Source organism: Equus przewalskii, chromosome 15 (genome assembly GCF_037783145.1).
Source record: "Equus przewalskii isolate Varuska chromosome 15, EquPr2, whole genome shotgun sequence".
Classification (NCBI taxonomy): Eukaryota; Metazoa; Chordata; class Mammalia; order Perissodactyla; family Equidae; genus Equus; species Equus przewalskii.
The window spans coordinates 58202075-58220175 of record NC_091845.1 but is presented as its reverse complement, the minus strand read 5'-3'; positions in this window follow the sequence as shown (position 1 = coordinate 58220175).

Sequence of the window (18101 nt, the reverse complement as noted above, 5' to 3'; positions counted from 1 at the left end):
GCCCTTGGGACATCCCACAGTTATATCTCCTTCTACTCTCTTCCCTGTAACCTCAAGGAACATTTGGAATTCTTTCAACAGATAATTATTGATCAAAACAAAATCCCTGACCTCGGTGGATGTCCCATCGACGTATATATGCACATAGAATTCTCTCTTTCTGACATTACTTCCCCATTCCATGACAGGGCTCTGGCTCCTTTTCCTTCAGACCTCAAGTTCTACAACATTTGCCTCTAGCAGAGTTCATTTCTCCCACCGCATCTATCAGGATTCTTGACCCTGTGTTTCTATACCTCTTTCTCAATAGAACCTTTAAAATATTCATTACACTGTACTGTGCCTGTTGATTTTCTCATCTGTCTCTGATGTTTAAACTGTATTGAGAGTAAAGACAATATCTTATTTAAATTCCTTGTTTAAATGTCTGCCCAGCACTTGGCATAGGGCCTGGCACATTGTAGCTCTCAATAAACAGCATTTGAGCCCACAAGTGAAACCAGAACCAGAAACAGCAACCTTGAATCCTATTTGGTTTGTTTTTCATCAATTTTGTTCATATTTTCAAAGGTGAAATAAATCATTTCCCCCCAGTGTGTAGCAAAAGGGACATTTCCTAACCCCATTTGAAAAGGTTACTAAAAAACTGTAGGAGAGCTTTTTAAATATTTTCAAAAACCATACTCCACATAAAAAGCACCCCTAAAGAAGATAAATAAGCACTTACATAAGAAAATCTGACAATAGTGTGTTTATGTGGGAGTGTTCAGGGTTCCCAAGGATTCTAGCCAAGAAAAGTACTAGCTGTGTTCTTGTCTTGATCTTGTTATTTTAATAAAAAGTTTCACTTTTAAATCAATTTTGTAGTATGTTGCCTGAACAGCAAAGTGAGCAGACATGGTCCTCTTTTAGCCAATTGATTTACACGAAGTCTAATTCATTGAAAAAAAATCACACAGGGGTATTCCTCACTTTTTGAAAAGATTTACCTACCCTGTCTCTCCATTTAGCACTCACTGGATGTTTAACATGATTTGCTGTATTGAAAATATACACATGAGAATTCTTCAGAAGTAATAACATTTTAAATTGACACTTGAAAACACTTTTCAAAAATGTCCGTCAACTAGTGTCTCATTTTATTTTCACATAATTCTCTCAAGTGGGTAAGGCAGTGACAATTATTTAAATTACGATGGTGACTAATGCTTGCTGATTGTTTACCATATACCAGATCCTGTTTTTAACATTTTCTATATAATGCCTCTTTAATCCTCCCAATAGCTTTATGAGGAAGGTTACTGTTGTATTAAATGTCCCACTCTAATAGGAGAGGTATCGAGTCCTGCTCTGCTGAATTGCTTTCAGTTTCTCATGTTAGCAGCAGTGGGTTGAGTAGTGTCCTGAAAACAATATGTCCAAATCTTCAACCCTGGTACTTGTGAATGCGACCTTATTCGGAACTAAGGTCTTTGCAGATAGAACTAAGTTAAGGATCCCAAAATAGGATAATCCTGGATAAATCGAATGACGAGTGACCATATGAGAGAAGAAAAAAGGAGAGTTGAGACACAGAGATGGGGGAAAAAGCCCATCTGAGGCTGGAGGTAGAGTTTGAAGTTATGCTGCTACAGCCAAGGAATGCCAAGAGCCACCAGAAGCTAGACTTTTCAAGGACGGATTCTTCCCTAGATTCTTTGGAGGAGCATAGCCCTGCTATGATACCCTGAATTTGGACTTCTGGTTCCAGAACTGTTAGAGAATAATTTACTTTTGTTTTAAGCCATTCAGTTGTGGTAATTTGGTATGGCAGCCCTAGGAAACTAATATATTGTTCATGCTCCCTTTTGCTGTAGAGTTTTACATGTGCTCATCACTTATACTCTCTGCCTAAAACACAGCAAAGAATAAAGAAAGTTCTTGTATCAGTCAGCTCTTGCCGTAATAAAGCTGCATAACAAACAACCATAAAATCTCAGTGACATCCAAAGATAAGCTTATATTTCTCACACATCCACGAGTGCTGGGGCAGCTTTGCTGATCTCACCTAGACTCAGTCAAGCATCTGCAAGTTGTCTATGGGTCAGTGGATATAAATTTAATTGACTGGGCAGCTCTGCTTCAAGCTGTGGGTTCAAAGGGCTTGGCTCTTCATGGCAGGTTGGGCTCAGGCCTTCTCCACATGCCGCTCCTCTTTCTTGGACCATCATACTAGCTTGGGTGGATTCTTCTTATGGTGATGGCAGAGAAGTAAGAAAGGGCAAGCGGAACTATGTGATGCCTCCCTAGGCCTAGGCCCTAAACTGTCACACTTGTCATTTCTGCCCATGTTCCATTGGCCAAAGCAAGTCATATAGAATAAAGATGAAAAGACATACACTCATACACCGATAGAAGTGCAGGTGGGAGAAGGAGTGAATACTTCTGAACAATTATTTAATCTTCCACAGATCTTCTTCTTTTCTGTCTCACTCCCTGTCTCCACACCTACCTTCCACTTCCATTTCAAGAAGCAATCCAGATATTATCACCTCCTTCCTGCAATCCAAATCTGAGTTATGTATTTCTCCCACCCTATGCTCTCCCCTTTATCTCACTATGACGTTGGATATAATTCACATTTAATTGTTTGTTTCCCAGATAGACTGTAAGCTTTCAGAGGGAAGGGCCTACCTCTTTCTATTTTAGTGCTTCCCAAGTGTCTTATCCAAAGTAAGATCTTACATATCTTTGTTGAATGAAAATACGTTCTTAAGCTGTTCACCTACAGGTTCCTTCTTCGTCTTGTAAAGTGTCAGCAGGGCTTGAGAGTTTTAGCAACATTTTCAGCAATTTTCCCGTAAGTGGCTTATAAAGAGGTCTTGTCTCTGGTAGAGCAGGTGACCTGAGAGATCCCCTAATCGAATCCTCTCATTTCAGGAATGGGAATCTGGAAGCCCAGGGAGATGACATGCTTTTCTCCAGGTTATCCAAGGAGAGAAGGCACCAGGTTTGCTGTATCTAAGGAACACCTTTACTCAGCAGTCTTGCCATATGTTCTCTATCCATTTCTGTTACTGCTTAGATTGAATCAAGGTCAGAGAGGAAAATACTCACAACTTAATAAATCAAAATTAAATAGTAAAGAATCGTGTGGTAGATCATGCTGGTGATAGTTACTCAATCTAGAGGAGGGGGGATTCTTTTTGAATTGTACTATCCTTTTAGACCACCAAGTCTATCAGACGGAGACCTAAGAGGAAACAAGACTCATCTCAGGTGTCTTGAACAGACTTTAAACAGCTGTGGGCAGAGTCAAGAAAAAACCACCAGAGACCAGCAGTGGTGGTAAGCCATTACCTCCTGTAGCGGCTTTATTGCACTAGTGGCCTCAATTAATTTGCCCTATAACATTCTCTGAGTGATGGTTAATTTTATGTGTCAACTTGACTGAGCCATGAGGTATCCAGATATTTGGTCAATCATTATTCTGCATGCATCTGTGAGGATGTTTTTGGATAAGATTGACAGTTGAATCTGCAGGCTGCGTAAAGCAGATTGCCCTCCCTAATGGGACTGCCCTCCCTCATCCAATCAGTTGAAGGTCTGAATAGAACAAGAAGTCTGACCCTCCCTTGGATTTGAGGGAGCTCCTCCTTCCTGGCTTCCCTGAGCTGGCACATTGGCCTTTACCTGCCTTTGGATTCAAACTGAAACATCGGTCCTCCTCGGCTCTTGAACCTGCTAACTTTTGGACTTATTTTGATGGTTGACCTGGTTCTTAGACCTTTGGTCTGGGACAGGAACTACATCATAGACTCTCCTGGGTCTCCAGCTTGCTGATTGCAAATCTTGGGACTTCTCAGCCTCTGTAATCACACGAGCCAATTCCTTATAATAAATCTCTTTGTGTAGGTATACATGTGTATATATATATATAATTTTTTCATTCTGTTGTTTCTCTGGAGAATCAGACTAGTACACTCTGACTCTGACTGTCTTGCCTTCCTCTCATAAGGACCCTCATGATTATATTGACACCACTCAGATAATCCAAGATAATCTCTCCATCTCAGGATCCTTAATTTAATCACATCTGCAAGGTGTCTTTTGACATGTAAGGTAACATATTCACAAGTTTTTGGAATTAAGACATGGACATATTTGCGGGGCCATTATTCTGTCAACCACAGGCTCTCACTGGTCCAGAATGAACCATTTCTTCATCTCTGACCTAATCTCTATGGTTAGGGAAATGACGTGCTCTGATTGACTATCTCTGAGACATACACCCCTACCTTTATCTTGGGGGTAAGGGAGTAGCCCCAACCAAACCATGTGGACTAAAAGTGGAGGCAGTTTGGTTCTCCATGGGAAATTCAAGGGCTATTTCTAGATCAAGGGAAGCTGAATGCTGGGAAAGCAACACTGAAAGCTCCTCTATAATTTCTAATCCCAAGGTGCTCCCAAGGCTCCTCGGACTATTGTAACACAAAGAGATCTGGCTTTGAGGTCAATACAATTCTGCTTTAAACTGTAGCTTACCACTGCAGAGAGATTCGACCTTGGATGAGTTACTGAATGTCTCTAAACCTTATTAGTTTCTTCACTTCTAAAAATAGGGATAAAAATACCTATCAAGTTGACAGAAGGAAATCAAGTAAATAAAATGTCTAGAAAATGAGTGATCCATAGCTTATATATGATAAATGTAAGTTCCCCTCTTCTTTCAATTTCTTTTTATGACATTCTGTATCTAATATTGTACAAAGTGGATTTACAGAACCCAATTCCAGAGAGCTCTGTTGAACTGAGGTCATGGTGCTTTCCCACCTGGCTTATAACATGACCATTTGGAGATGCTGACTTCTAATGGAAGGATTTGAAAAACCAAAATTAAAATGCAGAGAGCTCATACTTCAAATTTCTGCCTAACAAGAAGGTTAAAGGCAGCAGTTGGTGCCAGTATCTCTTAGGGAATTTAAGAGAAGAGAATATGAAGAGAGAAATGCACATCAGAAGCTAGGAGAGAAAGTCCAAGATAGGTACAATGCTGGCTTTTCTGGGAGCAGAGCACACATGTGTATGATCTCTTAACGTCCCTTCCTGTCCTCCAGGGTCATTATTATCAAAGTCTATTACTTAAGGCTTAGAAATAAACAGCTTGGCACCCTTTCAAGAGGGTTTGTAAAGAAGAGTTAATTAGCATGTAAGTGTTCTGCAAACATACAGTTCTCCTCAAAGGTTAAGTAATAACATTGTGGAAGAACTGTCTTGAAATTTTTCTATTTTTCATCAGTGTTTATGCATAATTGTCATTAAAATGTCAGACGGCAGAAAGAGTTAATACTCCAAGGCAGATTGGGCAGGTTGATAGAAAATGTGGGAAAGGAAAGCAGTAAATAGTAAACACGGGGGTTGGGACTGAACATTATTTATCCTTGAAATTTTAAAGAGATGGCAGAGGGGTTACAAAGCTGTGATTGATCATTTCTGGCAAGTCATCAAGAACAGGTAGGGGTCTACATGTCTTTACATGAAATTCAAGCTCACACACAGGCCTCGTTTCCTGGATCTCATCTGACCTGGAAAGCATATCAAGGTCAGGATAGCCAATACTTGGTTACAAGATGGTCTTGGAACTTGGAGTTATTGCAATATTTAAGGACCACATGGAGTAAAAAAAGGAGCCCAGTCCTAAGAGTCAGGATTCTGGTAAGTCTTGGCTCAAGCACTAACTGTGGGATCTTAGAAGGAAATTCTGCTCTCTGAACTTGTCTCCTCATCTGGAAAGCCAGATGATTCGGATTAAATGATCTGAAATGGTCTTTCTAATACCAGCATCATATGATCCTAAGAGGAAAATGGTTCCTGACAGACTATATACTCATCCCACCTCCTGAATCAAATGTCTTCTCCATGATTTCACCACTTAGAATCCTTCTGCCAAACTCTCCTAGTAATTTGTGCCTTCTACAAGGGGCTCAATCGTATTTCACCTTGCATTAGGGCAAGTTTAGCATTTCTTCTTTCTCTAACAAAATTAGCTATTCCTTCAGTGCAGGGACCCTGACTGATACACATTGGAAGTGCAGCCCTTAGTACAAGGCCCAGCACATAATAGATGTTCCATAGCCTTGCAGAGAACTGAATAGGACTTCTGTTGTCCAAGAATTGGCAACCAGGCCCCAAAGCTGAGGACAAAGAGAATCTAAATACCGAACATTCTGCTACACTTGATTCAAAAAGTGAGCACCAACCTTCCTTCAGACAATACGAGTAAGAGTATGAATAGAGAAGAGAAAGACAAGGGGAAGCAATCATTAAAGTCAGAAACTGCCCTATGAGGCAGTTGTGTGGATGCTTCCTCTACCTTAAAAACAAGTGAATTTAGACAAAAACAAGCAAATAAATCTTACATATAAGAAAGTAGATACCTACCAGAAAGAGCAGATTTCCATCCCCAATTAGAACTATTCTTAGAATTGAATTGTCAATCATCCCCATAACCATGCCAATATCCCTATTTGATCAGCGAGAGAAGACATTGGAGATACACCAAATCCATGGTCTAGTGTGACAAAGATGTGTGAGTTTCCCTCCAGCCAAGTGGACACCAGTGGAGATTGCTAGATTTAAGCCAAACCACAGAGGCCCTAATCAACACAATACACAGAAATATCTTATATTTTGTATTCCTCATTCATCTTTAACATAAGAACCAAGAATGCTAACCTTCTACACTCAAGTGGTTGTGCTCCAGGAACCACTAAAATGTTGGAAAAGTTATTTTTAAAATACACAACACTTTCAGTATCAATATGGCTGCATAAATCAGCAGTTTTCCTCTTTTCTTCCTAGATATCTTACAAAAATAACAAAGAAGAATATATAAAACTAATTTTCAGCAAAATTACAAGTCAAGTATAACCTGCAGACTCAGAAATATGTGTAAGGGCTGCCAGAACAAACCAAACTGTGCAAAAACCTTGCAGGAGAAAGAAGCAATTCAGAGAATGATGAGCTGGCCAAGTGAGGGCAGATGTCAGAACACCCGACAGAAATATGCTTCCTGAAGCTGAAGGACTCAAGCTGAGTAGTTAAGGCAATATTCTTTGTGTACAACAACCAGTGTCAGACAGGGAGCAGGGCTAGTGGCAAGATCCTTGCCCCTCCACTCTCCACTCCACTATCTTGAGAAGAAGCAGTCTGCCTCTGCAGCAGCAAAGAAAAAGAGAAATTTGAGTGTGATATTGGAAAGTTTCTTCCCTAAAGAAACCTCTTCCAATTTACTCAAATAATGAGTAGTAAAAAGGGATGGGTCTAAATTGAAGATGGGCGACTGTAGTAGAAAAATACGAGAAAGAGGCCTAAGCTTATCAAGAAAAATATTACAACCATGGTGCAGAAAAGTAGTTTTGTTCAACATTTTTCTGTGAATTGAAATAAATATAATAAGCTCTATTGAGGCAATCATCTCTATTCAGGAAGATCACAGAGCAGAAATGTTAGAACCTAGAGATATCAAGATAAAAGAGGGAATGAAATATGATCTGGCAAAGCTCAAGAAAGACGTAAATAAAACACAGCAAAACCATCACAGAAAGGAAGCTGAAATTGGAAGAAGTAAATGTAACACAGACTCTGTAGAAAACACAGGAAACAACCAAAAGGATAGAAATAAGAACACTGAACAAAAAGGAATGGAAAGAAAGGAAGAGTTAAGATAGATTAGAGAGAAGACAGAGCAAATATTTAGAGTTGCCATTCAGTAATTTTTTTTTTAGTAAAATCAGAAAAGAACTGGCTGTACATACTGAAATTTTCTAGTGTGAGGAAATTGACCAATAATGGTAAATACCAAGAAACAACCTTGTACGTTATTGAATTTCATGATTAAAGAAGGATATATTTAGAAATGTAAGGGGAAAGTTTTTTCTTGTCACAAAGTCTAAAAGGTGTAGCACTGGGATTAGTGGAAGGGGACCAGGTAAGCTAAATATCGTTCACTGTGCAAAGATATTACACAATAAATTGTCCTAATTAAAATATCAATAAACGTTGACATATTCATCATATTGCTAGAATGAAAGACCAATCTTACCTGTGACTAGATTGAAGAATTTTTAAATAAGACATTATCAAAAGATTCCAGCAGGGCATTAAAAAAAAATAAAGTAGGGGCCAGCCCAGTGGCGCAGCAGTTAAGTTAGCACACTCCACTTCGGCAGCCCAGGATTCGCCGGTCTGGATCCCGGGTGCAGACCTACACACCACTTATCAAGCCATGCTGTGACAGGTGTCCCACATATAAAATAGAGGAAGATGGGCACAGATGTTAGCTCAGGGCCAATCTTCCTCAGCAAAAAGAGGAGGATTGGCAGTGGATGTTAGCTCAGGGCTAATCTTCCTCAAAAAAAATTAAATAAATAAATAATAAAGTATAAACAAGTAGTGTTTATTTCTTAAATTCAGGATTTATCTCAGAAAAATCTATTAACACAATCTATTGCATTATCAAAGGAAAGAACAAAAATCAAATTATTAAGGCAAAGGGAAAGATAAGTCATTTAATAAAATTCATCATATGTTCCCAATATAAATCTAAATAAAATAAAAATAAACATAAACCACTTAAACCGATTAAATAATTTTGACCAAAACCCAATAGCATATAATATTCTACATGATGAAACACCAAAAAATATTGATTAAAAACAAGACTAAGACAACAACGTCGGTATCAGCATTATTATTCAACAAGATTCTGGAGATTCTAATGAGTACAATAAGACTATAAAATAGTAACATATAAACATATATCAATACTTATAAATTCTTATATTGCTTAAAAGAAGATTATATCTGGATTGAGAATCAATTTACAAAACTCAATAGCTTTTCTTTATTTTAGTTAAAGAAATTGGAAAAGACAATGAGAAAATACTACATTTGTGATATTGACAAGAACTGCAGAATATGTAAGATAATTTATTTAAAGAAAGGCATAAGATTTCTATGAAGATATCTTTAAAATTTTATTGAAGAATATAACATTTTAGCTAATAAAGATATATATCAAGCTCTTGAGTGAGAAGGCTTAATATGATAAAAATATAAATTCTTCAGAAAGAAGCTGTAAGAAGAGATAGATGTATTTGACTGCAGAAATTTAAAGTTTTATAGAGCAAAAGATTCTATAAACAAAATAAACAGAAACACAATATAATTGTGGACAATATTGTTGATGCAGAGGACATCTGAGGACTCATATATAAACTATTAACATGCAAATTCTTTCTACTCATAGAAAAGCGACATCAAACAACACAAAGAGAAAATGGGCAAAGGATGTGGTGCACAAATTTATATCACCAAATGAAAACTCCAAAGGGTCAGTAAAAGCATAGGAAGATGCTCAAGCTCAACAGCAGTAAGAAAAATACAAATTAAATTAGCTAAAAATTAAAGTGAGAAACTGACTTGCATGCAACCATTAAAAAAAGAATAAATTTGCTCTGTATCTATTAACCTGGGGGTATTTCCTGGTATGAACTGAATGTTTGTACGTATGTCCCTTCCCATCAAGTTCATATGTTGAAACGTTATGCGATGGTATCAGGACGTGGGGCCCTTGGGAGGCAATCAGAACTAGATGGGGTCTTGAAGGTGGAGCCCCGATGAATGGGATTAGTGCCTCGTAAGAGTCTTCAGAGAGCTGGTTTCCTCTCTCTGCTCTCTGCCTTGTGAGGACACAAGAAGTCTGCAGTCTGCAACATGGAAGAGGCCTCCCACCAGAATCAACCGTGCAGGTGCTCTGATCTTGGACTTCCAGCCTCCAGACTGCGAGAAATAAACTTCTGTTGTTTATAAGCCACCCAATCTGTGATATTTTCTTATAGCAGCCCAAACTGACTAAGACATTTCCATAAGGTATTTTTGAATGAGGAAAGCAAGATAAAGAAAAGTACATATTTTTAAATTCCATTTTGTAAAAACAAACAATGATAGTCCTTATGTGTATGTTTTCTTATATGTATACAGATTTGCATATATTATATGATATGGTGAAATGTGGAAGGGTACTTACTAGGTTGTTAGTTAGCACAGATTACCTGGATGGGGAAAGGAGAGTGACGTGGGGGAGGACAGAGAGCTTTGAGTAAGATGGGGACTGAAGAGTTAGGCACATGGATTCTAGAATCAGATTCTCTGGGTTAGAATCCTACTTCTCACAAGTTTACTTAACCTCTCTGCACTCTAGTTCCCTTTTCTGTGAAGCAGAGAGAGTCATAGTGCCTACCTCATGAGGCTATTGTGAAATCAAATGAGCTTTTCTTTGTGACGTGCTTAGAATAAGGCCTGGAACATTGAAAGCATCAAATAAATGTTTAATATTATATGCATATAAAGATACATTTTAATTAAAACAAATAATTTTAATAAATAAAATTTTATTATTAAAAATATAATAAAACAAAAATCCTTCAGTACCTCCTCAGTCCAAAAGATATCATCTGATTTTGAATCCCAGTTCAATCGCTTATTAAATTTGCACTCACAGCCAATGTATTTTCTAGAGGAACATTGCTTCATACAGCTAACCACCGATTATGTCTACCAGTGACAAAGAACAGAATATACACTTCAGAAGTTACATATCGTCCAAGTGGTAATGTCCATGGAGGAGACAAGATGGCCCAGTGGAAGGGCTTTGGAGAGAGATGAAACATGGATTCTGATTTTTGTCATGCTACACATTATCTGTGCAATTGTGGACCAATAACTAAATTATCTGGGTCTTCACTTCCTTAAATTTACAATGAGATGATGACACCTACTTTGTACTATGTTAATAAAGAATAAAAGAGAAAAATGCATGTGAAGCACTGAATACAGTGACTGGCTCATAGTAAGCCCTCATAAAAGTTTAGTTTTTATTTTTGTTACTTTGTGCAGAACTAATAGAGAAGACAAAATGGCAGAAAACAAAGTTTGGACCAAGGAAGAGGGTGCTGATTAGCAGAAACTTAGGGAGAAGGTTTAATCAGGTTTTCTGCAGCACTGGACTGCTGGTTTAGTTCTGGACCTGGCACAAATGTGAAGGATGTGGCGACAAGAGAGCCCTTTGTGGGTGGGCAGAAGTAAATGGAAAAGTCCCTTTGGAGGAAGACAGAATATGGCACAAGAATGAAAGAGGTGAGAGCAGCTGAGAGAGAGAGAGAGAAAGGATGTACTAAGAATATTCTGGAGCCAACATCCCAAACTAGTTCCCGTGAGGCTGTGCCGGAAGCATTGCCGAGGCATCATCAGAGTTGTTTTCCTGTCCTTTTTCTCTATGTTGTCAGAAGTGTGAGGTTTGGAATTTTTTTACAGGCTCCTCTTTGCCCTTTGCTCAAGAGCCTTGGGAGGCATAAAAACCCTAATAACAAAAAGCATAACAATAACATGAGCAGAAAGCCATAAAGTGCCCCTCAGCCTGGCAACCCAGGCTGGCAGAACGCTGGGCTGTGTCCTCACAAAGTCTGCTCTGGCTGGGCTCCATGGCCATATGCAGGCCAGAACACAAGTCATGACATTGTTGGTCTCCAGCGTTGGTGAGGAGCCACCAGCAAGGGACTCCTGAGATTCTGATGCCCCTACAGGGCCCAGGCACTATTCTACACCAAATGGCCCTACCTTCCACTCAGCTTCCCGGAATGTATTGAGGGCCCACAGTGGCTACTGTGCTCCAGGCTTTCATATACACTGAACAACCTGTAAGATTAGTATTAACCTTCTACTTTGTGGATAAACCTCTAGGAAGTTATGAACTTGCCCAAGGACACTTACTGTCTAAATATGGATCTGAAACTAGTGGGCTCTGATCCAAATTCAGTTCTGTTGTCTGGTTGCAAATGAGTGGAGGATGCTGCCGGGATAAAGTGGAGTCTGGGGGTAGGGAGGCAGGGCAAGGCCTCTAGCAGCCTGAGGCTTAGATCTTCATGGTGGAAGGACCTACAGGGACCACTCTCTCTCCCCATTTAGAAGGGTCGCCTGCAGTTTTATTCTGGAAAGATCTGCTCATTTTCTTCAAGAGCTTCAGAAGTCAATTTTCTGCACTTACTTGCACCTCAACAAAAAGGTGCCTTGCTCGTGCTTGGGTCACAGTATCTCTCTTTTCGCGAACCCCCACTTTGAAATCTACTTAACTCCTGGGGTAGATGTTATAGGAGAAAGCCCTTGTGGTAACAGCTTAGCCCATAAATCTTCCCTCATCTCTGCGCTTCCAATGACACAGGGCTGAGGTCCAACTGGACCTATTCTGTGCTGTGTGACTGTGATTCCTGCCATAGTTGATTAACCCATAGGTGGATTATTGATCCACACAAGTAAAATCAGATACACTCTCCCAAGAATATAAAACTGGGACCTTTTCCTCTGAAGACCCTCTAAGGCCTTCTCACAGCTCTCAGGTTAAAGGGCAAAATCTTTAGTGTGATATTATTAGGGAAGTCTAACTGCTATAGCAACCCCCACAAATCAGTGACTTAATCTAACAAACGCTGATTTCTTGCTCAATTTCCAATCCAAAGAAGTTGGTATAAAATGGATCTGCACCAGGCAGGGGCCAGGCACCATTGAGTTTGAAGCTCCACCGTCCTCTGGTGCTGTAGAGATAGGCCAGCAGACAAGAGAAGTGAGAGTGGAGGTTTGAGTGGGAGGTTTTATGGCCCAGGCCTGGAGCTAATTTTTATCAATTCCCACCCACATTCCACTGGTCAGAACCTACTCAGACGGCGGAACTTAACTGCAAAAATAGCTACGGCCCAGGAGGAAAAGGGCAGGTGGGGTGAAACAGTAACAGGTTTATCCACAAAGCAGAGGGTTAATACTAACTTCACAGGTTGTTCAGTGTATATGAAACTATGGTTTGTAAGGCCTTCTGTGATTGAGTCCCTACCTATTTCCATAGGACTCCATTCTGTTCCAACCTCAGGACACATGCTTTTCCATCATGTGAAATATTCTTTATCTCACTGTTACCTTATAAATTTCCAGTCATCCTTTCAATTGTAATGCCCCATTCTAACTCTGAAACCTTCGTAGAAGAGGTTATCCTATTATGTATATTTTAGTAGAGACATGTTCCACTCCTTGAATTTTGAATAGTGGCAATTTTGTGTAATTATTTCATTAATATCTATATGTCTTGACATGGATCAAGGCTTCCGCAGGGAGAGAAGCCCAAGGCATCCTGGCCTATATGCCGATCTATATGACCTGATTCATATCTAAAGTTATACAACCACACAATAACCAGACCCCACCTGCACTGATATCATTTTAATGACTTTTTACATCATCTTTCCTTTGTCTAGTAAAAATAAGTCATGTACCCATGCCTTATAAATTTAGCCCTAACCCTCAACACATTGCAGCTCTTTAGTGCCCATGGGTCCTGTCCCCATGCCTGCAGCTCTTTAGTGCCCATGGGTCCTGTCCCCATGCCTGCAGCCCTTCACTGCCCATGGGTCCTGTCCCCATGCTATTCCCTGAACAAAAGAGCACTACTACCAGAGCTTGAGAGTCCAAGAAATCTTTCTTTTGACTCCTTGGCTCGCCGAGCCTGCATCATTCTCATGAGGCTGTAAATCCCATGAGGGTAGGGATTGCTTCAGGTTTGTTCATTGGATCCCTATTGTCTATCATGGTATTGGGCAAATGGTAGGCATCCCATAAATATTTGTTAAATGAAGGGACGAAAGGAGGGAAGGAAGGAAGTGGGAAGAAGGAAGGAAAGAAGGAAGGAAGGGAGGGAGGGAGGGAAGGACAACCAGTGGAGGTGTTTTTTGTTAATGCTGACATTCCAGGGCAAAGTTCCTGGTTCTCATGCTATTGAGATTCCTTCCTTTTCTGACTCCTGGATGGTCAACTCCTTCTGTTCTTTGAGATTCCAAACATTTTTTTTACATATTCTCTCTGGAAGCTTAAATTAATAGAGACAGTTGCTGTTGCTTCCTAACAGAATAATTCTAACTCAGTGTGTCTTAAACTTTAGTGCATCTGAATACCTGGGGATCTGGTTAAGATGTGGGTTCTGATTCAGTAGGTCTTTGGGAGATGGAGGAATGAGGCCTTGTCATTCTAACAAGTTACCGGGTGATTCTGATGCTATTCATTCATGGACCATATTTTGAATGTAAGAGCTGCTTTACATATACCATTAATCCAGCGGGATGACGGTTCAGAGGATTTTGTCTGGACAGTAGAGCAGAGTCCTTGCCACTTGATTCATGGAGAAAGGAGTGAATTATACCCACTTACCCTGCCTTCCCTACTAAGACTTGGTTTAGTCCATTTGATTTCAAGTCTTCATCCTCCAGCTAATCTGATGGCACCCTCAGCACACCTGTGCTCGTTGTCAGCTATGATTCCCTGCCTCCTAACCTAATGCTAATTTTAAATCTGCATCACCCAGCCAGTTCACTGAAATGTGTGAATATTTACTGCCAACATTTAATTGCCTGAGACATTAAAATAACTATCAAAATGCCAAGCCTGACAGACACAGCCTATTGTCTGTAAATGGCATTTTCACTAGTTACTTTAAAGGGCTCAGCAGCTATCTTATCATCCCCTGGGCACTAGCTGGCCTATTGTTTTGGAAAATATTAACTCCTCTCAAGATAGAGACACATTCTGCAGATTATCAATGCCTCTTTCTGGAAAAATAATTACAATACTTTACTTTTGGATAGTTCTTCATACCTTACAAAACTATTGATGTATGTCATTCGATTCTGTGGTCATATCTCTTAAAATTAGTTTTTATCACTCCTATTTTATATAAAAGGAAATCATGATTGTTTTAATTATTTGTCAAATATTTAACCCTCCTTGTACATTTCCTCATTCCTATTGATGTGGGGTTGGTCATGTGACTTGCTTTGGCCAATGGCATGTTTAGTGGCTGTGATGCAAGCAAAGGCTCGAATCAAGTTTGTGATGTTGGGCATGCGTTCTTGTACCTCTCCCATAGTCATGTGAAGAGCTTCCCCTGAGACAGCTGCTGTGCCTTCAGCCTCAGCCCCAGAACTAACCCATGTAGGGAAATTCTGAGTCTAATCTACAGTGAAGAGGCAAGCCCAGCTCACAACTTAAAGCAGAGCCACTTAACTGAGCCTGGCCGAGATCAGCCAATCTGCAGTGGACCAACAGACTATGAACATGAGAGTAAACACCCATTGTTATAACTGAGTTTTGTTACAAAGCATTATCGAAGGAATAGCTGACTGGTACAGAAAGTGAAATTTGGAGAGGTTAGAAACTTTTTCCAACATTACACAGCTGGTAAGTGTTTAAGATGGGATTCATACTCAGGTCCATCAAATTCTGAATGGATTGCTTTCCCTACTGTGTATCTCAGTAAGGCCTGAATAGGAGAAGATGTCCTTTATGAACTTACTCTTTCCCTGTCCTTTAAATGCACTCCCTCCATAGCCCCATGTCCAGTGAAATGGCTTTGTGGCAGCAAAGCAAAGAAATACATTTTTCTTTCTGGTTCTAGATGTCAGAGCAGATTCCACATGAGACAAGGAGCCCTTTCCTTCATGTCCTGTTAATAGCAGACTTGAACCATGACTCCTGAGTTATAGAGATTAAGGAAGGAAGGTATCATTGTGATTAAGAGCATAAACTTTGGAATCAGACACACTTAGATTTCAATCCTGGTTCAGCACTACATACATGGAACTTGGATGCATTATTTAATTTTATGAAACTTTAGTTTCCTAAAGTATAAAATACGTGCAGCGATATAGACCTTACAGGATTGTTCTGAAGATAAATGAGCTGATATAAAAATAGAGTCTCACACTTAGTAGTTTTGAGAGCACGGGTTCTAGAACTAAGCTGTCTCGGTTATGCACTTGATCTTTCATTTAATGTGAACTTAGGAGAATTCATAAACTCTCTGTTCATTAGTTTACTTTTGTATAAAATGGTGACGAGACTGTACTTACCTCATTGGGTTATTTCATACATTAAATACCATAATAAAGGGTGTATTCAATACATATTAGCTATTATTTTTCTTTATTAGTAAGTACATAATAAATAGTAGCTTTATAAATAATTTCATTATGATTATTCCACTCTACAATGCTGTATGGGATTGGAAAATTCTCGGAAACCCTAAATCTCTTTGCTGAGAGACTCTTCTGGGTGTAAATTTAGTGCTGAGCATGAAAAAGAAATTTCCAAAGGACAAGTTAACAAAAACCATAGACTTTCAAAATTAGAACCTTGATCAAATGTTATGTGAACATTTTTTTTAACAAAATGTTACAGTGCAGCAAAAGACCCCATAGACCAAATTCTCTCCTTCCAATTGCCAGGGAAAAAAGGCGTGTGTATGTGTGTGTGTGTGTGTGTAGGAGACTCAAAGGCTTTCAAGGGCCAGACAGTAACATAACTGAATATGGAATAAGGCAATAGTGAGTTGTGAACACTGGTGAAAATGTAAAAATTAAGCCCTGCTTTAAAAGATTTAGCTTCCAAACCCACTATGTTGACAAAATAAGGCACATCTACAGGCTACATTCAGCTGTGGGTCACCAATTGAGATCTCTCTTCTGGTGGCAATGGGAGGACATTTGTTTCATAACTGTTACTGGTGGCAGAGAGTCATGAGACATTTCTGTGTTCACTGATGCACTGGGGATATCAGACATCCTTGAGCTGATTTCTACTCAGAAGAAACCATTCTGAAGCAGGTCTGTATACAGGTACCAGGGGACAGATCCTGGAAAGGAGAGGTGAACTTGTTGTCCATTTGCCCTGTGCAGGAGCACTGTACAGAGTTGAGCAGGTTGTGTACTGCACACCTCAAGGGGTTCCATTCACATCATCATCTATGGGAATGGCACCTTCTAGGATTGCGCATTAAATCACATGTGTATGTGGTGGCCTTGTAGCACCAGGGACTGTAGATTTATGTATAAGTCCTGTGTAGAGTTGGCCGTTTTCTGAGAAGCTCCATGACCTGAGCAGCATTATGTGAAGCCCTGTCTAACAGTGTGTAACACAAAGGAACAAACACGTCTTCCCCTTCTGCAACAGAACAGACAGCAGGTGATTCTAACTGGAGGCAATGTCATCCCCTTGGGGAAGCGTATCAGATGAGGAAAGGAGTGTGTCAGTTTGTAAAACTATATTCCAAAATGATTTGACTATTTTCTTATTTTTCATCTATTCAAGCAACTTAATTGGGAGGTGAGACATTATTTTCACCCATGTATTAAAGAAAGCTTGAGTCCTGTCATGTTATGTCAGCCATGTCATTCTGAGTGCTCCTGGGTCTGATGCAGATGACAGATTCCAGACAACGCCCAGGGGTGCAGACTTGCTCTAGAGTGCATGGGAGCCTTCCCCAGGGGACTCTGAGTAATCCATACTTCTAAGGACCTGAGCAAAGGGGGCAAGAACTAGGGGAATTTGAATTTGGATGTCACTGCTATTCTCCTCTTCTGCACCCAAAGGCTGGACAGTTCTGGGAAAGCAGGGAGATGTGGCCCAGATTTTCAGGAGATGTTATCTGCATTTTAAAGATGGGAAAACAGAGGTTCGGAAAGATAAGCAACTTGCCCAGGGTTACTCAGGGACTATTCAAACACAAGCCTGACTGACACCAAAGGTTGCTAATAGCTACTCTGCTTCAGTCATCTTTGGACCTGCTGTGTAGACCATATTGACCATAACGTTGATGCCACAAATTGTGTTACAGAGAAGAGAGAGTTTGTTGCTTCATTATTATTTCCACTGCTTATTATTGCTGAAATTATCCAGAACCTACTCAGCCTTCTGGTTCACTGTCTGCATGCACAATGTTTCCATAAGATTCTATTAAGTTCAAAATTGAGTCTATTTCACCAAGTCTCTTGGTCCATGGAGAACTCTGGTCATCACTGGCCCACTGAAGTGATCCTCAGGACTCTGGTATCATCCATCCATCCCTTCATCGCATAACCAAGTTTTTGCATCTGAATTCGAATCTGAGATTATCATAAGCAGGAAGAAAACTCTTGCTCTGACTTTGCAAATAAGAAACATAGATTCCCATTTATAAATATGCACCTGTG